A 23044-nucleotide genomic window follows, 5' to 3' on the forward strand; every position below is an offset into this window, starting at 1 on the left:
CCTAATGACAGACCAGTGAGCACCTGGGCTGTGCAGAGACTGGAGAATCAATCAGTGTGCACCTGATACTGCACACAGACAGGCAGTAATTAGTGCAGAGGCTCAGCAGCAACCAGGACTGGCACTGCAACAATATGCTGCTAACCACAGATCCTAACAGGAGGAAGGAGGAGACTTCAGCGGACACTTGTCCGGCGTTCGCCTCACATGGTATTCGCAGTGCAGCGGCTTGTGACAAGGCCCGACCTATTTAAAACTAGTGAGTATTCAACAGCTTGATTAAGTACAGGTTGTGAGTAATTACATTCTTTAAAAGAGTCTACTAATAACGCCGCTTGGGTCTGAAAGGTGTTCATGTGGGTGCAATTTCTTCTAATGCGAAGTACTTGGCTCTTTGGAACATTGTTGAGCCATATTTTATTGTAATTGTTAGAATACGGAATAAAATGACAAACATCTACCGTTTTTTTATAAGTTGGAGTAGCTGTCGTTCCCTCCACCGTTAAAATAATTAGGGGCCTATTCATCAACACTAAAATAAAGTTTTTAAGGACATTTTCCTTAAATAACGTTATTTTGGTATTCTTGAACAGACTTAACACAGGAGATATCACAGATATCTCCTTGCTAAGTTCCCCTGCGTTAATTTCCACACTCCCCATACATTAGTACATTAGTATTATTAGTACATTAGTATTAGTATATTAGTACATTAGTATGGGTACATTAGTACATTAGTATGGGTACATTAGTATGGGTACATTAGTACATTAGTATGGGGATGTGGAAATTATGGTATTCATCAAATTCCGAAAATTATCAATTTTCGGAATTTGATGCAGTTACTATTCGCCACTGTGAGGTGGCGAATAGCAGAATCCACTAACCTGTATCAGCGTGTGCAGGTCCCCCGACGAGTCCCTCCGGCGCTCTGCTCCGTCCTCAGGCTCCGGAGGCTGGTCTGTCATGTGTGCTCCCCAGCAGAGCACAAGAAAGTTTAGAAAAAGAAAATTTTTTTTTTTTTTCTAATCTGTCATGTGGTCTGCTGGGTAGCACACATGACAGACCAGCAGGACGGAGCCGGAGGCTGCTGCGCGGACAGGTAAGTCGGGGAAGGGGGGGAAGGAGAGCGGAGGGGGGAGGGGGGTGGGGGGGTACGAAACTTACCGCATCTGTAGGCAGTGCTGCGCATGCGCTGGTATTACAGATGTAACAGAGCATGCGCAGCACTGTTTCCAGACGCGATAAGGTAGTGTAGGCAGGAAAAGTATCTATTTCCCGAAAAGCTGTCATCGCAAAAATGACAGGTACCGGAATAGATACTTATGGAGAGGTGGAATGATGAATTCCACCTATAATTAGCTAGAACTCCATGAGAGCTGTAAAGCTAATTATCTCCATTGAATTTTTACGTTTAATGAATAGGCCCCACAGTACGTGAAGAATGGTGAGTGCAAGTGAAGGATAAACCAAAAGTGTTATTATTAATATATTCAACAAACTCAGTGATAGAAGTGGGATCCGCTTTCCAAATAAATAAACATGTAGTCGATATAGTGGCGTTAATAATCGCCGTTATGCATGTGGTCAGTGGTGGGATGCATCTCAATCTAAATGTGAAACGTGATGCATCCAGCCTCTGGCAAGGTAACCATCAGCTTTCCTGTATAAAGCTACCGGTGTCCGTATCCCTGTGTTGATCCGCGGATATTTCCCTCGTTGGTCTTGACCTGGAGGAATCCCTCATTGCTCCTTTACGATTATATGTAAAATCTTTTAACGCTGGCCCGCGTTTGTATTGCCAGTACATGGATGGCTCCTCATCTCCCCTCCTCTCCCTCCTGGATAGCTTTGGTTAATGTGACTATTTCCCCTGAGCGTTTTATGTACCAGAAGTGAAAATGCCCTTTGAAGTTTGATAAAATCTGCTCTGTATGGCAGGAATCCCGCTATGCTCGCGCTGATTCTACTTGTGACTCTGTTTAACGGTTGTTGTTGGTTTTTTTGGTTGTTTCTGTGCCTCCGCCAGTCCACGCCTAAAACATTGACTAGATTTTAATTGATTTTTGTTTAACTATACAATTTATATCCTTGTCCGAGTTTAGGTTTTATTTTCATATCTGTTATTGAATGTACTAAAATATTGTTCTCCATCAATGTACATTTGACACTCCAGTACTTAGATATAATTTTATGTTTTTATGTTTTGTATCTTTTCTTAAATTTTTGGTTTATTTGTTTGTATTTTTGTTGTTAACACAAATTGTTTAAAATCAATAAAAATACTTGAATTAAAAAAAAGGTAACTGTCAGCTAATGATCCCTACTCAATTCATAGCAGTAAGGCCTATTTTACACCTGCCGGTTTCGCGGGCAAAAAAAACAGGCAGAGGCTGGCTGTTTTTTTCAGGCACATGCAGCTATTTATCTACTGGGCATCCACTGTACCAGCTGCTGTACAAGCCGGCCGGTGTGTGTGTAAGGAAACATTGTTTCCTATACTACACTGGCTGGCAGGGACGGCACGGGCATTGGCAAGGCAGCCGTCCTTCTCAGTGGATATTCCCGGATGTAATACGGTGACTGAGCTGTGCTCGTGCCGTGTGAAAGGACCCACCCGCTTCCATCCACCACTAAATTTCACACCCGGCAAAAAAAAGCCCGGATTTTTGCCGGTCGGTGAAAACCGGCAGGTGTGAAATAGCCCTAAAGAAAAATAATCTAATCAGATATCTCCAGGTAAGAAAATGCAGCCATATGAGAGTCTGTATGACAATGATCCTGGTAGGTTCCTGTTGTGCTGAAGTGCTAATAACACAGACTTGTCTCAGTCACGTTCCCAGGTGCAGATGCACATACAGGGTGTAGACCGTCCCACCTAGCTTATATAATACAATATCTCTCCCCTATGGGGACGGTTCCTCCTACACTCGTCTCCCTGGATTTTCTTGTAGCAAAATACTTCAAGATAAAGTTGCACTTGTAACAATGTAACAATCATCCAGGTGTTATCGGTATTCAAGGAAATCACCTTCATGGCTGGTTTTACATCTCTTCTTCTCCTAAAAATCACGATGAGTGTTGTCTATCTCTAAAATGTGTCATTATTTTTATTATATTATCATTAACTTGTATTTATATATTACGCCAACATACTGTATTCTGCAATGCTGCACAGTTAGTCCCTGTCCCAGTGGAGCTTACAATCTAGTCTCCCTATTACAGACAAGGGTAGGGTTTGCTATAATATGCCTTTAATCAGGGGCACATACTGTATGAATTGAATACTCACAACAAGAGAAGAACGAAGACTCTAGTGTGGCACTTTTATATCTTATACTGTATTATTAAAACTTTTATTTCTACAATATGGTTGGTACGTCCAAATGACATAATGACTCTCACAGACATAAAAGATGCAAAAAAGTGACTTTAATTAGAGCATATTACAGATGAGGTCTTAGGTATAATCCTGTATCATTTACTGAGCAGAATTTACTTTAATCGTGTCTATATGTATGATGATGTATTACTTATAGCTACACACCTCTAACCTGTATCTAATATGTGATTATTTTTATAGCTTACATGTGTGTGATATGTAGCTCATTTATATGTGACATATGCAGTACTGTATGTCTATTTTGAATGCACATTAGGGCCGGATTCAGCAGCGCATGCAGGACTGCCCACAGCAGCAAATGCAGGACTGCCCACAGCAGCACATGCAGGACTGCCCACAGCAGCACATGCAGGACTGCCCACAACAGCGCATGCAGCACTGCCCACAGCAGCGCATGCAGGACTGCCCACAGCAGCAGATGCAGGCCTGCCCACAGCAGCGCATGCAGGACTGCCCACAGCAGCTCATGCAGCACTGCCCACAGCAGCGCATGCAGGACTGCCCACAGCAGCGGAAGCACGACTGCCCACAGCAGCGCATGCAGGACTGCCCACAGCAGCGCATGCAGGACTGCCCACAGCAGCACATGCAGGACTGCCCACAGCAGCAGATGCAGGACTGCCCACAACAGCGCATGCAGGACTGCCCACAGCAGCGCATACTGGACTGCCCACTGCAGCACCGGATGCTGGTCGCCCATCTGCGACTTTATGCAAATGCAACTACAAACACCTTCCCTGGCATACATCCGTGCGTCTGAATGTGCTGGGACTGAAATGCCCACTCAGCATTCGGACAAACTGCAATACCGGTTGGAGCGGTCTTATACGCCACCATCGGTTGCACCATCAAAACTTGTACCAGCTCTATGGTAGGTGCAGTTTCTTCATAGTGGTGGATTCGGGTAAGTATAATTACATGTGTGAAAGTGTGTTTTATGTGTACAGGGCACCGAATAAGGGGCACTGCATAAAAGGCACTACTACTGGGAGTACTGTATAAGGGCACTACTAGGGGCACTGTATAAGGGGCACTGCATAAAAGGCACTACTGGGGGACTCTATAAAGGGCACTGTATAAGGGCACTACTGGGGGCACTGCATAAAAGGATCTATTGAGGGCACTGTATAAGGGGCACAGCATAAAATGCACTACTGTGGGGGGCACTGTATAAGGGGCACTACTGAGGGCACTGCATAAAAGGCACTACTGGGGCACTGTATAAGGGGCACTACATAAAATGCACTGCTGGGGGACTGTATAAGGGGCACTGTATAAGGGCACTACTGGGGGCACTGCATAAAGGGCACTACTGAGGGCACTCTATAAGGGACACAGCATAAAAGGCACTACTAGGGACACTGTATAAGGGACACTATAGGGGACACTGTATAAGGGACACTACTGGGGCACTGTATAAGGGGCACTGCTACTGGGGACATTGCATAAGGGGCACTACTACAGTGGGCATTTCAAGAAGAGCACTACTACTAGGAGCATTGCATAAGGGGCACTACTACTGGGGGCATTGCATAAGGGGCAGAACTACTGGGGGTATTAAGGTGCATATGGAATGGATAGGAATGTTCCCAGAGTGACGAGAAACGGTGGTGTGTCATATTGACATGCCCCAATTTTTCAGTGGCCATGCCCAATTTTTAAATGCGCACATGCACATAGTGGGGGGGGTGGCTCCGTTTCTCATCTTGCCCTGGTCTCCAAATACCCTAGTTACACCACTGCCCTGTAGCTAGGGCTTGCCATTAGTATAGATAGCACATATAAGACCCAGCTGCCCTGACTGAAACCACCAATGCGCTAATCACAAAAAAGGAAATGGTAAATGTTTTATTGTATGCTCTGTAATGTGACTATATGTAATTTAATATATGAAATATAAATTAGATTCTTGGAAGTATTTTAAAGCAATTTGAGAAGTTTATGTTGATACTCATGGGCGCAGAGAGGTGGGGCGGGTACTACTTACTCCGGCTTGCTGGAGGAGCCCGATGGGGGCCCGGGTCTGGTGCCACCCCCCCTCCCTCTTACCTCACAGCAGCCCAGCACACACTGCAGTGTGCTGTGCCGTAGTGGGAGATAGCACCGATCAGTGCAGCGGGGCAATATACAAGCAGTCAGTCACTAGTGCCAGCAACAATCACCATCATCATCCTCCTCCTCTTCATCACCATCATCATCACCATCATCCTCCTCATCATCATCATCAACCTCCTCCTCATCACCATCATCCTCCTCCTCGTCATCATCATCATCATGCTCCTCCTCGTCATCACCATCATCATTATCATCACCATCCTCATCATCATCATCTCATCCTCATCATCATCATCCTCCTCATCATCATCATCATAATAATCTCATTCTCCTCCTCCTCCTCCTCATCATCATCTGATCATCCTCCTCCTCCTCTACATCATCATCATCATCATCTCATCATCCTCCTCAAGATCATCATAATCATCCTTCTCATCATCATAATCATCTCATCCTCCTCCTCCTCCTCATCCTCCTCATCACCATCATCATCATCCTCCTCCTCCTCACCATCATCATCATCCTCCTCCTCACCATCATCCTCCTCCTCCTCCTCCTCATCACCATCATCATCATCATCCTCCTCCTCCTCATCACCATCATCATCATCATTCTCCTCCTCCTCCTCATTACCATCACCACCGTCATCATCCTCCTCTTCCTAACCATCAACACCGTCTGCTTTCCCAGTCGTTCATGCGTCTTTTCCTGGTCGGTGTGTATTTGCCATTGCACTGACAGGCTGCTACTGCATGTGGCAAACTTTGAACCCCACAGTCCTACCCATCCAGTCACCGGTGGGTGCAGGTGGCAGAGTCATGGGCACATACATGTGTGCCCACTGTTCTGGGCATGTGCAGTGTTCATACATGCACTTTATACTGTGCCCACTGGAGTAGCGCTCACCCTGTCCTTGCCATAAATATACACACAAAATGCACACAATATACACACAATATACATGAGTGAAGTCAACGCTTATTTGATATACTGTATATGTATCCTGCCCAGGTATAGTGGGCAAATTACATTTACTTTTACAGTTACTGCCCTCACCAAGGTCACCAACAACCTGCTCACTGCAAATTCTAAGGGTCACTCCATCGGCCTCCGTTACACCGGACTCTCATGATTTACCCCTTATTTGTCCAAACGCTCTTCCTGTCTGTCGACTCCCCCCCACTTCCCCCTTCCTGTTGGTGTCCCCCAAGGATCTGTCTTTGGTCCCCTTCTCCCTCTTCCTCTATGCTTCTTTCCTCAGAGATCTCATCAGCTCCCCCAGACCCCATTACTACCTCTGTGCTGAATATGTATACCACTCTTCCCCTGACCTCTCCCCGTCTGTCCTTTCCTGTATCACCAACTGTCTGTCAGACATCTCGTCTTGGATGACCCAATGCTTCCCTAAACTTAACATCTCTCAAGAGGAACTCATAGTCCACCCCCGTCCATGGTCCTCCTCTCCTCTGTATCTCAAGTGAGCTGTCTGGGTGTCCTGCTTCATGCGCTCTCTTCATCACCCCCTACATTCAGTCCCTTTCCCAATCATGCAACCCCAACCTCCATCATTGGCGCAAGTATAATGGGTGCAGGGTGTACGATGCCCACAATGCACACCTTTCACCCATATAATTATTATACTTACCTCTCCAGAGTCCCCCGTCCGCTGATTCTGCAGACTTTAATCGCCGGGAAAATGGTGCGGCAGCCAAGTTTATCAAGTGCCATCATGCTGGGGCAGGCTTGCTGGGCCAGTGTAAAAAACAATAGTATTTAGCTATTCTACAACTATTACCTCTGCACCCACCACCACCAGGAGTGCAGAGTAGAACCCTGGAATTTCAACCCACAGCTGGTTGTTTTTTGGGCATGGTCCCCACTTCCTTAGGGATTCCACCCCTAAGCTGACCTGGTTGCCGTTATGGTAGGTGGACCGCACGTTGTGTCCCCCTGCTATAGTGGAAAATAGGACCAACCCCACTTTCTTTTTTCACCCTGTTTTCACACCAGTCTACGCTTTTATTTTTCTATTTTGAGCCATTTATTCACCTTTGAAGCTAACGAAGCCTGCACAGATCATAGCAACGTGTGCAGGGCGAGTTTGCTGCGGTATAGGGGTCTGAAACACAACGAGTGTTACCATAGTACAGTAAATGCTGGTATTTAAGATAGCAATCCGACAAAATTGAAAGTTGGTTTGAATAGACTTAACACTTACTCGTGGTCTGTGCCTCTGGTCCAGCACGCAGCCAGCGCAGCTTACATTTAGCACATCACAACCGCGGAGACTGACAGAATCTTACGAGGCCAAAATCACCTGAAGCCGGTGACCATGACAGGGGTGAGCTCTGCAAGGGGTGAGGGCATGTTAGGTTTTTGTTCTACAGTGTAATTACCAGCTCACCGAGCAGGTCTTAGATCTCCAGGGGTCCAAATGGTCTAAAATTAACCTTTCACAACCTTTCACCCGGCAGTCTTCATGGGGTGATTATCTAGAGTTACTGACCCACCTCCCATCACACACCAACAAAGGAATTTGGTTGTAAAGTCTCCTGCAGGGCCCGGGGACACAACCGCCATAAAGTTATTTTTGATTCTATACAGCGATAAGAGAAAATATTTGCAGATGCCTATTTTCCCCTGACTAACCATCACAGAGTCTGAGCCTGTATTAGAGACACAGGGGCATATATAATTGGGAGCAAGGTTTTCTCCGCAATAAATCACGTGGACCTCGCACCAAATTGTGGATACCACGGGTATGCACGCTCCCAATACCCATGGTATTCAATAAAAAAATTGCACACAGGGTTTTCAGCATTTAAAATCCTGCGGTGCGAGAAACAGAAGGACAGAAATCCCTACTTACTGGCCCCCTGGGAAGGGGGCTGCTGGGACTGGGAGTCGAGGAGGCTACTGGGAGGCCAGGGGGCTGCTTGGAGGGGAGGTGGCTGCTGGGAGATGTAGTTCTCCCTGCAGCTGCCTCCGGGGGGGCTCACTCACACACGGGGGTCACATACACTGTGGTTCTAGGGGTGGGCTAACAGGGCCGTCGCCTGGGGTGACGGCCCCTAGAGGGCGCCACTGAGTCCACAGAAGGTAAAAAAAAAAAAATCCTATAATAAAAAAAACCCCAGCGTCGGACCCGCCCGCCTTGCCGGGTACCCGCTGATATTTGTTATCAGCGGGCACCCGGCTCCCTCCCTGCAGCGGCAACCAAAGCTCACTCCAGAGCTCCGGCTCCCGCATAGAGCACTATGGGAGGGACGTCATGACGTCTCTCCCATAGATCCGTGGTGAAGCCGTGGTCGGACTGGACGCAGGAGCGGGGCCTAAGGTAAGTATTGTGTTTGTATTTTTTATTTTTCATAAGGGGGGCATGGGGGCATTACTACTGGGGACATGTCTATAAGGGGGCATTATTACTGGGGGCATGTCTATAAGGGGGCATTACTACTGGGGGCATGTCTATAAGGGGGCATTACTACTGGGGGCATGTCTATAAGGGGCATTACTACTGGGGGCATGTCTATAAGGGGGCATTACTACTGGGGGCATGTCTATAAGGGGGCATTACTACTGGGGGCATGTCTATAAGGGGCATTACTACTGGGGGCATTACTACTGGGAGCATGTCTATAAGGGGTCATTACTACTGAGGGCATGTCTATAAGGGGTCATTTCTACTGGGGGCATGTCTATAAGGGGGCATTACTACTGGGGGCACTACTATAGGGGGCACTAATGGGAGCATTACAACTTTGGGCACTACTATAGGGGGCATTCCTACTGTGGGCACTACTATAGGGGGCATTATTACTGGGGCACTACTAATGTGGGCACTACTATAGGGGGCACTAATGGGGGCATTACAACTTTGGGCGCTACTATAGGGGGCATTCCTACTGTGGGCACTACTATAGGGGGCATTATTACTGGGGCACTACTAATGTGGGCACTACTATAGGGGGCACTACTACTGTGGGCATTGTATTAGGGGCACTACTACTCAGTACTGTGGGCCTTGTGTATAAGGGGCACCACTGTGTGTCATAACATGAATAAGGGACTAATGTGTGGCATAATTTGAATTGGGGATACTGAATTATAAAGGGAATTACTGTGTGTGGCACAATGTAATATACAGGGCATTACTGCATGTGGCATAATGTGTTATACAGGGCATTACTGCGTGTGGCATCAATGTGTTATACAGGGTATTACTGCATGTGGCATAATGTGTTATACAGGGCATTACTGCATGTGGCATAATGTGTTATACAGGGCATTACTGCGTGTGACATAATGTGTTATACAGGGTATTACTGCATGTGGCATAATGTGTTATACAGGGCATTACTGCGTGTGACATAATGTGTTATACAGGGCATTACTGCATGTGGCATAATGTGTTATACAGGGCATTACTGCGTGTGGCATAATGTGTTATACAGGGCATTACTACATGTGGTATAATGTGTTATACAGGACATTACTGCATGTGACATAATGTGTTATACAGGGCATTACTGCGTGTGGCATAATGTGTTATACAGGGCATTACTGCATGAGGCATAATGTGTTATACAGGGCATTACTGCGTGTGACATAATGTGTTATACAGGGCATTACTGCATGTGGTAAAATGTGTTATACAGGGCATTACTGCGTGTATACAGGGCATTACTGCGTGTGACATAATGTGTTATACAGGACATTACTGCCTGTGGCATAATGTGTTATAAAGGCCATTACTGCGTGTGGCATAATGTGCTATACAGGGCATTACTGCGTGTGACATAATGTGTTTATACAGGGCATTACTGCGTGTGGCATAATGTGTTATACAGGGCATTACTGCGTGTGGCATAATGTGTTTATACAGGGCATTACTGCGTGTGGTATAATGTGTTATACAGGGCATTACTGCGTGTGGCATAATGTGTTATACAGGACATTACTGCGTGTGGCATAATGTGTTATACAGGGCATTACTGCGTGTGGCATAATGTGTTATACAGGACATTACTGCGTGTGGCATAATGTGTTATAAAGGCCATTACTGCATGTGGCATAATGTGTTATAAAGGCCATTACTGCATGTGGCATAATGTGTTATACAGGGCATTACTACATGTGGTATAATGTGTTATACAGGGCATTACTGCGTGTGGCATAATGTGTTATACAGGACATTACTGCATGTGGTATAATGTGTTATACAGGGCATTACTACATGTGGTATAATGTGTTATACAGGGCATTACTGCGTGTGGTATAATGTGTTATACAGGGCATTACTGCGTGTGGCATAATGTGTTATACAGGGCATTACTGCGTGTGGTATAATGTGTTGCTGCCTCCCCTTCCCTCCCAACCATCAGGCAGGAGCTCCGCCTCCTAGATGAGGAGCTGGCAACTGCTGCGGATAGAATCAGGGTAATCATAACGTATAGGCACACTGGGCAGCTGCCCAGGGCCTCATGATTCTAGGGGTCTTTGAGCAGGGGCACACTGGGTCAGGGGCCATCTTCATGTAGCGTGCAGCTGCTTGCTCTGTGCATAGTGCAGCCAAAAGAGGGACAGGCAGAGAAAAATGCTCCCCGGCCGTTCTGATTATGAATCACACAGAGCAGCCAGACAGCGTTCTCTACCTGCCTCCCCGCTTGCAGTCTCAGAGCCAGACATAGGGGGTGGGGTCAGAGGGGGATGGCTGGGGCTGGGGAGACAGGAGAGGGATGGCTGGGGCTGGGGAGACAGGACAGGGATGGCTGGGGCTGAGGAGACAGGAGAGGGATGGCTGGAGTTGGGGAGACAGGAGAGGGATGGCTGGGGCTGGGGAGACAGGAGAGGGATGGCTGGAGTTGGGGAGACAGGAGAGGGATGGCTGGGGTTGGGGAGACAGGAGAGGGATGGCTGGGGTTGGGGAGACAGGAGAGGGATGGCTGGGGTTGGGGAGACAGGAGAGGGATGGCTGTGGCTGGGGAGACAGGAGAGGGATGGCTGGAGTTGGGGAGACAGGAGAGGGATGGCTGGGGTTGGGGAGACAGGAGAGGGATGGCTGGGGCTGGGGAGACAGGAGAGGGATGGCTGGAGTTGGGGAGACAGGAGAGGGATGGCTGGGGTTGGGGAGACAGGAGAGGGATGGCTGGGGCTTGGGCGACAGGAGAGGGATGGCTGGGTTGGGGAGACAGGAGAGGGATGGCTAGGGCTGGGGAGACAGGAGAGGGATGGCTGGGGCTGGGGAGACGAGAGGGATGGCTGGGGCTGGGGAGACAGGAGAGGGATGGCTGGGGCTGGGGAGACAGGAGAGGGATGGCTGGGGCTGGAGAGACAGGAGAGGGATGGCTGGGGCTGGGGAGAAAAGAGAGGGATGGCTGGGGCTGGAGAGACAGGAGAGGGATGGCTGGGGCTGGGGAGACAAGAGAGGGATGGCTGGGGTTGGGGAGACAGGAGAGGGATGGCTGGGGCTGGGGAGACAGGAGAGGGATGGCTGGGGCTGGGGAGACAGGAGAGGGATGGCTGGGGCTGGGGAGACAGGAGAGGGATGGCTGGGGAGACAGAAGGGGGTGCTGGATGATAAAACATGGGGGTTGGCTGGGGATACAGAAGCAGTGCTGGCTGTAGAGACATTATAAGCACAGAGTGTAATTATTCAGAAAATATTGGGGAGGGGGGGCGCCAGTGCATTACTTTGCCAGGGGAGCTAGCTCCCCAGAACAAGGTACAACCCCAACTTCTGCTGCCTGCAATGTAACATGGGATATAGGAGGAATGGAGTGGAGGAGTTGTCACAGTCCACTCGCACTGACCACCTGACCGTCCTTATCAATATATAGTCATACTTGTATTAGATCAGGCAAAACTAAAATCTGATCAGTTACTGTGGGTTATATCGGTATCAAATCGGTACAAAATACTGACGGCTGAATAGCTGCCGGGTCTCATACTGACGCCAGAAGCCCGATGAGAGGACATCCCGACAGGTCTGGTAAGTAGGCTAACCCACCCCTGTCCCCCCCTAACCCTCCCTTGTGGTGCCTAACCTAAAACTCCCGGGGTGGTACCTAACCCTAAATCCCCCCCCCCGAGGGTGCCTACACCTAACCCCCCCTTCCCGCACCCTAAACCTAACCCATCTGGTGGGGTGCCTAACCCTAACCTCCCCCCGGGGGTGCCTAAGCCTAACCTCCCCCCGGGGGTGCCTAACCCTAACCCCCCCTTCTCTTAGCCTAACCCTAACCATCGCCATGGGGTGCCTAACTCCAAGTCCCCCCGGGGATGTCTAAGACTCTAAACCTAACCCTCATCCCCCGCAGCTACAACCTAAGTATCCCTGGCTTACCTCGTTCACCTATCTTTAGTCCCGCGTCACCCTCCCGCTGTCTGGATTCCCATGGCTGGCATTCCGGGCGGCGGTAATTTAACCGCATCACGGTTAGAACATATTTGTGCCAGTGGAAGGCCATCACACAGGACAGATCCCTGACTATAGGGACAGTGTAACTCACATCCAATACATGATGTATTGCTGGTCTCTTCTGTGGCTCCCGTTCAGCCTCACTGCTGCTTAGCAGACATAGCCCCAATCTACATCATCTGCCATCCTGTAACACCCACTGATTCCCCCAGTCACAGCTGCTGCTGTCACCCCCCCCCCCCCATCATGTCTGCGCCAACAGGACACCAACAGTGCTACTGACACCATGCTTCAAGGTAACATTTATAATAAACATATAGCCCACGTCTGCTTGCTGTTTCAGGGATGCAGGGAGAGACTTTTTTGTTACCAGGGTCCTGCTATGATGCCGGGGGCTAGAGACCCCCAGACACTGCTTCCCCTATGTATAATTACCACCTGGATGCCCCGGTATTACAGAACATTTCTCAATTACCCCTAAATATCACCACGACTACTCCTGTGGTCAGCGGCGTAACTACGGATTTGAAGGCCCCAGAGCAAATGTTTGTAAGGGCCCCTATGTACCACCCAATGGTTAAATCCCATACTTGCCAACTCTCCCTGATTGTCGGGGAGACTCCCTGAAATAGCAGCAATCTCCCTGTCTCCCTGATTGCACTTTACCCCTATTATAGAGCTATTATATAAAAGAAAAACAGAAATATATGTACATTCAAATGGAATCATTAGTATAATTTCCCTGGGATTCAGTATGATTTACCGCCGGCAGTTCTAATCCCGACAGCGGCAGCCTGACAGAGGAGGAAATCCCGATCGTCCTTAGGGTAAGTATAACTAACCTAATTCCCCCCCCTAACCCTCCCTTAGGGGTGCCTAACCCAAACCTCCTCCCCAAGTGCCTAACCCTAATCCCCCCCCTAAGTGCCTAAACCTAACCCCCCTTCCCTGCAGCCTAAACCTAAGTCCCGCGGGGGGGTGCATTAGTATCGTTTCCCTACATTGGGTATAAGGCACAGTGATCCCTATGGCTACATGTATTAGTATAATTCCCCTGCATTGGGTATAAGGCACATTGATCCCTATGACTACATGCATTAGTGTAATTTCCCTGCATTGGGTATAAGGCACATTGATCCCTATGATCCCTATGGCTACATGCATTAGTATAATTTCCCTGCATTGGGTATAAGGCACAATGATCCCTATGGCTACATGCATTGGGTATAAGGCACAATGATCCCTATGGCTACATGCATTGGGTATAAGGCACATTGATCCCTATGGCTACATGCATTAGTATAATAATAATTTCCTTGCATTGGGTATAAGGCACAATGATCCCTATGGTTACATGCATTGTGTATAAGGCACAATGATCCCTATGGTTACATGTATTTTCTGAAAAGTATCAGTGTGTTTCATCAACGTGTAGATCTTACTAACTGCTTTAGGGCTCATTTACATTTGGATGTAAGTCAGTATTATGACACGCCCCTCAGATGTAGCAGGACACGCCCACTTTACCGCCGCACTCTTATGTGTTACTTTAACAATCTCCCTGACATGCTTTTTCAAAAGTAGACAAGTATGTTAAAAATTTATATATCACATGTAACTGTGACAAGGAAGATGCCCTCCCCCCCCAGCTCTGGGCTCCATAGCAGCTTCACCCCTCGCACCTATGGTATTTACGCCCATGCCTGCCAGTACAAGCACCCCAGGGTGAGAACCATTGAAATAGAGGGCGATTACCGGCATTTAAATTATTTTTATTTATCACAATTTTGTTTTACAGCGAGTTGAGTAACGAATATTGTGGTGATAAAAGATGAAACCATTAAAAATAATAATAATTTTTTTCAGTGCCAACATTTTATTTTTCAAAAAACCATATCTCATCTTTCTCCTTAATATCAACGGAACTGACAACCCGCATGGGCACCTTCAGTTCCTCTGCGCAAGGGGTGGGACAGAACTGCAGCGCATATCTACTGAGAGACCGGCTTGGCTAAGTTAACCCTTACTGCTCCGGAAAAGTATTATGGGGGCAGCTGTATATCGCCCAGCTATCCAGGTGATATTTATGGATCAATTGTGTCAATGGGGGTCTTTATTTTTGCCAACGCAATTGACGCCACAATTACAGTAGTTTGCCACCATATATGCCTGATCCTATAGAGGTCTGTGGGTGACAGACCCGGCTACTGATCTCCGTCAGAACCAAGCTGTCGGCTGCGTAACGTCCCAACACATCTCATCTATTTTTTACATATTGTCCCAGTAGCTCGGAGGCTCCGCAGATTGTCCTGTGCTGTATACACAACACTCTTGATATGAGAAAGTGGTTGCACCGGTTATGTCGCCAGAGGTAATATGTCGGTCTTGTGATTTTATGTAATGATTATTTACACATTGGTGGAAAATGTCATAAAACTTATAAGACCATAAATCACTGGAACAGCAAAAGCTCTGCAGTCCGACATCTGCAAAGACAAAAACTTAGCTCTAACGATAGAAATATCTGTCACACGATGTGTCCATGCACAATTTCTTATTAATAGAAAGTTATAGTACCCAACATCTGACACCATCACTGTCCTCCGGGCAGATGTTATCTCAGGAGGCGAACAGCGCTATAGCTGATGGAATCCGCTGTTTTCATGGCGTCAGGGATCATATTCCCTTCGCCTAATGCAATGAAAGAGATTACACTGTTACATCGCTAGGTAAATGGATTTGATTCCTCACAGGAGTGTTATTATGTCACCCGAAAAAAACAACTATATTTTGATAATTTACATAAAGCGATATTAGCTAAATTGTCTGTGTTGGTGGTGCACATGGAGATTAGAATAACAACGTACCCAGGAGGTTGAGTCACAGAAGTGAGACAAAAAAAATCTCCTTATTGGTGCATTATTGGATTTATATAAAGTAGTCAAAATATAACTTTTATTAGATTAGTAAAAAAAAAAAAAACATAAACCAAATACGTATTTAAAATGATTAAATCTAAGAAATAGTCATCTAAGATAAATTTCTCACTTATCAGGGCACAAAAGTGGATAAGGTGGTGAAATTATCAGAATATTTGTTTGTGACACAGCACTGGCATTCATATAGATAATATATAAGGCACGGCGGCCCCATTTCACCGTGATGCAAGCTGCAGTTTGCTGTGCTGTACTCTGCTGTACTGGCTCAGGCTGTGCTGTGTCGACGAGTGGCTGTACTCTATAGTGACTGTGTGTAGGGGGAATACTGCATGCTGTTGTTTGCTGCGCTGTACTCTGCTGTACTGGCTCAGGCTCTGCTGTGTCGACAAGTGGCTGTACTCTACAGTGACTGTGTGCAGGGGCACACTGCACGCTTCAGTGTGCTGCTCTATACTATGTGTTTTGGCTCAGGTTGTGCTGTGTCCACAAGTGGCTGTACTCTAAAGTGACTGTGTATATGGGGCACACTGCATGCACGGAATATGCTGCGCTATATAAGAAACTGTTAATAATACTAAATAATAATAATAATAATAATAATAATAATAATAATAATAATAATAATGCTGCTGTGTGCTGCATTATACTCTGTTGTATTGGCTGTGCTGAGACTCCGGACTCACAATTGGCTGTGCTGTATTTAAAGTGTAGAGGGGGCACGCTGTATGCTGCTTTATGTAGCGATGTACTGTGCTGTAAATTGTATTGTTTGGTGCGCTTTAACCGAGTATACTTTCCTCGCATGCCGCTACAAGCCCTGTGATCCACGCAGTTTAACCCGAGCTGCAAGTTCAAAAACAGAACAATAAAATACTCTGTAGTTCTATTGGTTGTACTGTTTGGTGCGCTTTATCCTAGTGCGCTTTCTTCACGTCCCGCTATAAGCCCTGAGATCCACGTAGTTTGAGGTTAATAATACTCTAGGAACAAAAAAAGGGCAAAATTATGTGATTTTAGTTTTTTTTTTGTCAATTAGTGAAAAAGAAAGTGCAGATCCAAATCCAAAACCAGTCTACGAAACGGAGCCAAACACAAATCTAGCAAAAACGGTCCGGCGCACATCCCTAGTACAGTGTAACACATATAATTGGTAATAGTAACTGTTATATTTATCATTGTGTGGATGTTACAAACCATCAACATCAACAATGTTTCCATGTACTGACTTGGTAAATGTCATAATGGTGTAACGCCAATAGATACTATGGGAGCTGCTATTGTGATTGTAAATAATAATATACTTCAGATTACCAGGGACCCTTCAGCCCTGAGGACCCCACCAGCAGCCATACAGCAGCCCCAGTGGTGAGTGAAGGTATTACACAGACCACCTCCACCATTGGACGAACAGAATGACAGGGACAGATGTCAAGGTCACACATTGCCCTCAGCCAAACTCTCCAGATTCAAATCCATGTCCCACACACATAGCCACCAGCTCTGCCCATTCCCTCACAATGCAGAGGAGCGGCCTGTCAGTCAGGTCAGAGGTCGCTGCAGCCTGCCAGTCAGGTTAGAGGTCGCTGCAGCCTGCCAGTCAGGTTAGAGGTCGCTGCAGCCTGCCAGTCAGGTTAGAGGTTGCTGCAGCCTGTCAGTCAGGTTAGAGGTCGCTGCAGCCTGCCAGTCAGGTTAGAGGTTGCTGCAGCCTGTCAGTCAGGTTAGAGGTCGCTGCAGCCTGCCAGTCAGGTTAGAGGTCGCTAGAGCCTGTCAGTCAGGTTAGAGGTCGCTGCAGCCTGTCAGTCAGATTAGAGGTCGCTGCAGCCTCTAATCAGGTGCTATCCACAAAGCAAAAACGCGCTTTTCTCACTTACACGTCTTACGTGCGGCCTTTTCATTTCTTTGTGAGAAGTTCACATAGCGAGTGTAACAGAAGAATGTAATAGTGTAGACGCCCTGGGGCAAAGCAACATTCTGTTTATTGTCATTATTTATTATAGTATAACCAGGTGTCCTGTATACACACAGGTCCTCATTCCTCACATACTTATTCTGTAGCTTCAATATTCACAAAACATAGAATAAAAATCGCTGTAATAGAAGTGAAGGTGGGAGAAAAGTGGGATCTGTACAACATTTTGGGGTTGTTGTAGAGCAGTTTTGTTGTACAAAGTTTTGCAGTGCACGTGGGCACAATAATGGTTACGCTTCCACCAATGCATTTTGCAGTTAGGACTCCAGGAAAGGCGGTGAGCAAGCGCAGGCCGGTTATTATAGAGGTGCGTTTGCACAAATGCGGCTCTTGTACACTGCAACAAAGGGCGTAACACTTTTCCGATGTTTACACAGTTGAGAGATAATTAGTAAATTGCGCATGTGTCTGAGTTGCGCGCTCATAGTACATTACCATAGTTGCTCGCAGTGACTATTTATTTCCAGTGTGATTGACAGCCAAGGAGCATTTGTGGGAGGTAATGGGAAGTGGCGACAAAGAATGCAGGCGAGTTGGGACCGTTTTCGGGGTATGTCACAGCCTGCGTCTGCAAACCCTTGGTGTGTGCGACATTTGCATATTTCTGCACAGCATCTGCGTACGGGTTCACAGCTGCGATGGCGCTAGCGCACATCTCTGCATCAGGTGTGAGGGGAGTTCCTGGACGGTGACTGGAAGGTAACAGAAGGGGGCGATAAAGACGCAGAGTGTGAGGGGCATTCCTGGATGGTGGCTGAGAGGTAACAGAAGGGGGCTATAAAAACGCAGAGTGTGAGGGGCATTCCTGGATGGTGACTGGGAGGTAACAGAAGGGGGCTATAAAGATGCACAGTGTGAGGGGCATTCCTGGATGATGACTGGGTGGTAAAAGAAGGGGGCTATAAAGACGCACAGTGTGAGAGACGTTCCTGGACCATGACTGGGAGGTAACAGTAGGGGGCTATAAAGATGAACAGTGTGAGGGGCTTTCATGGATGGTAACTGGGAGGTTACAGAAGGGGGCAATAAAGATGAACAGTGTGAGGGGCATTCCTGGACAGTGACTAGGAGGTAACAGGAGGGGGGCTATAAAGACGCACAGTGTGAGAGACATTCCTGGAAGGTGATTGGGAGGTAACAGGAGGGGGCTATAAAGACGCACAGTGTGAGAGACGTTCCTGGATGGTGACTGGGAGGTAACAGGAGGGGGCTATAAAGACGCACAGTATGAGGGGCATTCCTGGATGGTGAATGGGTGGTAACAGGAGGGGGCTATATGGACGCACAGTGTGAGAGACGTTCCTGGATGGTGACTGGGAGGTAACAGGAGGGGGGCTATAAAGACACACAGTGTGAGGGGCATACCTGGACCATGACTGGGAAGAAATAGAAGGGGGTTATAAAGACGCAGAGTGTGGGAGACGTTCCTGGAAGGTGACTGGGAGGAAACAGGAGGAGGGCTATAAAGATGCACAGTATGAGAGACATTCCTGGATGGTGACTGGGAGGTAACAGGAGGGGGGCTATAAAGATGCACAGTATGAGAGACATTCCTGGATGGTGACTGGGAGGTAACAGGAGGGGGGCTATAAAGATGCACAGTATGAGAGATATTCCAGGAAGGTGACTGGGAGGTAAAAGTAGGGGGTTATAAAGATGCACAGTATGAGAGATATTCCAGGAAGGTGACTGGGAGGTAACAGGAGGAGGGCTATAAAGATTCACAGTGTGAGAGACATTCCTGGATGGTGACTGGGAGGTAACAGGAGGGGGGCTATAAAGATGCACAGTATGAGAGATATTCCAGGAAGGTGACTGGGAGGTAACAGTAGGGGGCTATAAAGATGCACAGTATGAGAGATATTCCAGGAAGGTGACTGGGAGGTAACAGGAGGAGGGCTATAAAGATTCACAGTGTGAGAGACATTCCTGGATGGTGACTGGGAGGTAACAGGAGGGGGTCTATAAAGACGCACAGTGTGCGGGGCATTCCTGGATGGTGACTGGGAGGTAACAGGAGAGGGCTATAAAGACTCACAACGTGAGAGATGTTCCTAGACCATGACTGGGAGGTAACAGGAGGGGGGCTATAAAGATACACAGTGTGAGAGACGTTCCTGGAAGGTGACTGGCAGGTAACAGGAGCAGGGCTATAAAGATGCACAGTGTGAGGGGCATTCCTGGACCGTGACTGGACTGTAACAGGAGGGGGGCTATAAAGATGCACAGTGTGAGAGAAGTTCCTGGACGGTGACTGGGAGGTAACAGAAGGGGGCTATAAAGACGCACAGTATGAGAGACATTCCTGGAAGGTGACTGGGAGGTAAGAGGAGGGAGGCTATAAAGATGCACAGTGTGCGGGGCATTCCTGGATGGTGACTGGGAGGTAACAGAAGGGCCTATAAAGACGCACAGTGGGAGGGGCATTCCTGGATGGTGATTGGGAGGTAACAGGAGGGGGCTATAAAGATGCACAGTGTGAGAGATGTTCCTAGACCATGACTGGGAGGTAACAGGAGGTGGCTACAAAGACTCACAGTGTGAGGGGCATTCCAGGACAGTGACTGGGAGGTACAGGAGGGGGGCTATAAAGATACACAGTGTGAGAGACGTTCTAGGAAGGTGACTGGGAGGTAACAGGAGGGGGCTATAAAGACGCACAGTGTGAAGGGCATTCCTGGATGGTGACTGGGAGGTAACAGAAAGGGGCTATAAAGACGCACAGTGTGAAGGGCATTCCGGCACCGTGACTGGGCTGTAACAGGAGGGGGCTATAAAGACGCACAGTGTGAGAGACGTTCCTGGATGGTGACAGGGAAGTGAAAGGAGGGGGGCTAGAAAGATGCACAGTGTGAGAGATGTTCCTGGATGGTGACTGGGAGGTAACAGTGGGGGGCTATAAAGACGCACAGTGTGAGACACATTCCTGGATGGTGACTGGGAGGTACCAGGAGGGGGCTATAAAGACGCACAGTGTGAGAGACGTTCCTGGAAGGTGACGGGGAAGTAACAGGAGGGGGCTATAAAGACGCACAGTGTGAGGGGCATTCCTGGAAGGTGACTGGGAGGTAAGAGGAGGGGAGCTATAGAGATGCACAGTATGAGAGATGTTCCTGGAAGGTGACTGGGAAGTAACAGGAGAGGGGCTATAAAGATGCAGTGTGAGAGACGTTCCTGGAAGGTGACTGGGAGGTAACAGGAGGGGGCTATAAAGACGCACAGTGAGAGAGACTTTCCTGGACGGTGACTGGGAGGTTACAGGAGGGGGCTATAAAGATGCACAGTGTGAGAGACGTTCCTGGAAGGTGACTGGGAGGTAACAGGAGGGGGCTATATAGATGCACAGTGTGAGAGACGTTCCTGGAAGGTGACTGGGAAGTAACAGGAGGGGGGCTATAAAGACGCAGTGTGAGAGACGTTCCTGGACGGTGACTGGGTGGTAACAGGAGGGGGGTATAAAGATGCACAGTATGAGAGACTTTCCTGGACGGTGACTGGGAGGTAACAGGAGGGGGCTATAAAGACGCACAGTGTGAGAGACGTTCTTTGAAGGTGACTGGGAGGTAACAGGAGGGGGGCTATATAGATGCAGTGTGAGAGACATTCCTGGAAGGTGACTGGGAGGTAACAGGAGGGGGCTATAAAGATGCACAGTGTGAGACACGTTCCTGGGTGGTGACTTGGCGGTAACAGGAGTGGGCTATAAATACGCACAGTGTGAGAGACATTCCTGGACGGTGACTGGGAGGTTACAGGAGGGGGCTATAAAGATGCACAGTGTGAGACACATTCCTGTATGGTGACTGGGAGGTAACAGAAGGGGACTATAAAGACGCACAGTATGAGAGACATTCCTGAATGGTGATTGGGAGGTAACAGGAGGGGGTTATGAAGACGCACAGTGTGAGAGACGTTCCTGGAAGGTGACTGGGAGGTAACAGGAGGGGGCTATAAAGATGCGCAGTGTGAGAGACATTCTTGGATGGTGACTGGGAGGTAACAGGAGGGGGCTATAAAGACGCACAGTGTGAGAGACGTTCCTGGATGGTGATTGGGAGGTAACAGGAGGGGGCTATAAAGACGCACAGAATGAGATATGTTCCTGGATGGTGACTGGGAGGTAACAGGAGGGGGGCAATAAAGACGCACAGTGTGATAGACATTCCTGAAAGGTGACTGGGAGGTACCAGGAGGGGGCTATAAAGACGCACACTGTGAGAGACGTTCTTCGAAGGTGACTGGGAGGTAACAGGAAGGGGGCTATATGGATGCACAGTGTGAAAGAGGTTCCTGGATGGTGACTGGGAGGTAACAGGAGGGGGGCTATAAATACGCACAGTGTGAGAGACGTTCCTGAAAGGTGACTGGGAGGTACCAGGAGGGGGCTATAAAGACGCACAATGTGAGGGGCATTCCTGGAAGGTGACTGGGAGGTACCAGGAGGGGGACTATAAAGACGCACAGTGTGAGAGACGTTCCTGGACGGTGACAGGGAAGTAACAGGAGGGGGGCTATAAAGACGCACAGTGAGAGACGTTCCTGGAAGGTGACTGGGAGGTACCAGGAGGGGGGCTATATAGATGCACAGTGTGAGAGACATTCCTGGATGGTGACTGGGTGGTAACAGGAGGGGGCTATAAAGATGCACAGTGTGAGAGACGTTCCTGGAAGGTGACTGGGAAGTAACAGGAGGGGGGCTATAAAGACGCACAGTATGAGAGGCATTCCTGGAAGGTGACTGGGAGGTAACAGGAGGGGGCTATAAAGATGCACAGTGTGAGAGACGTTCCTGGAAGGTGCCTGGGAAGTAACAGGAGGGGGGCTATAAAGACGCACAGTATGAGAGGCATTCCTGGAAGGTGACTGGGTGGTAACAGTAGGGGGCTATAAAGACGCACAGTGTGAGAGACGTTCCTGGATGGTGACTGGGAGGTTACAGGAGGGGGGCTATAAAGACGCACCGTATGAGAGACGTTCCTGGACGGTGACTGGGAAGTAACAGGAGGGGGCTATAAAGACGCACAGTGTGAGGGGCATTCCTGGAAGGTGACTGGGAGGTACCAGGAGGGGGACTATAAAGACGCACAGTGTGAGAGACATTCCTGGATGGTGACTGGGCGGTAACAGGAGGGGGCTATAAAGACGTACAGTGTGAGAGACGTTCCTGGATGGTGACTGGGATTTAACAGTAGGGGGCTATAAAGACGCACAGTGTGAGGGACATTCCTGGATGGTGACTGGGAGGTTACAGGAGGGGG

This window comes from Taudactylus pleione, unplaced genomic scaffold, assembly GCF_031769625.1.
Source record: "Taudactylus pleione unplaced genomic scaffold, aTauple2 ptg001125l, whole genome shotgun sequence".
In the NCBI taxonomy this organism is placed as follows: Eukaryota; Metazoa; Chordata; class Amphibia; order Anura; family Myobatrachidae; genus Taudactylus; species Taudactylus pleione.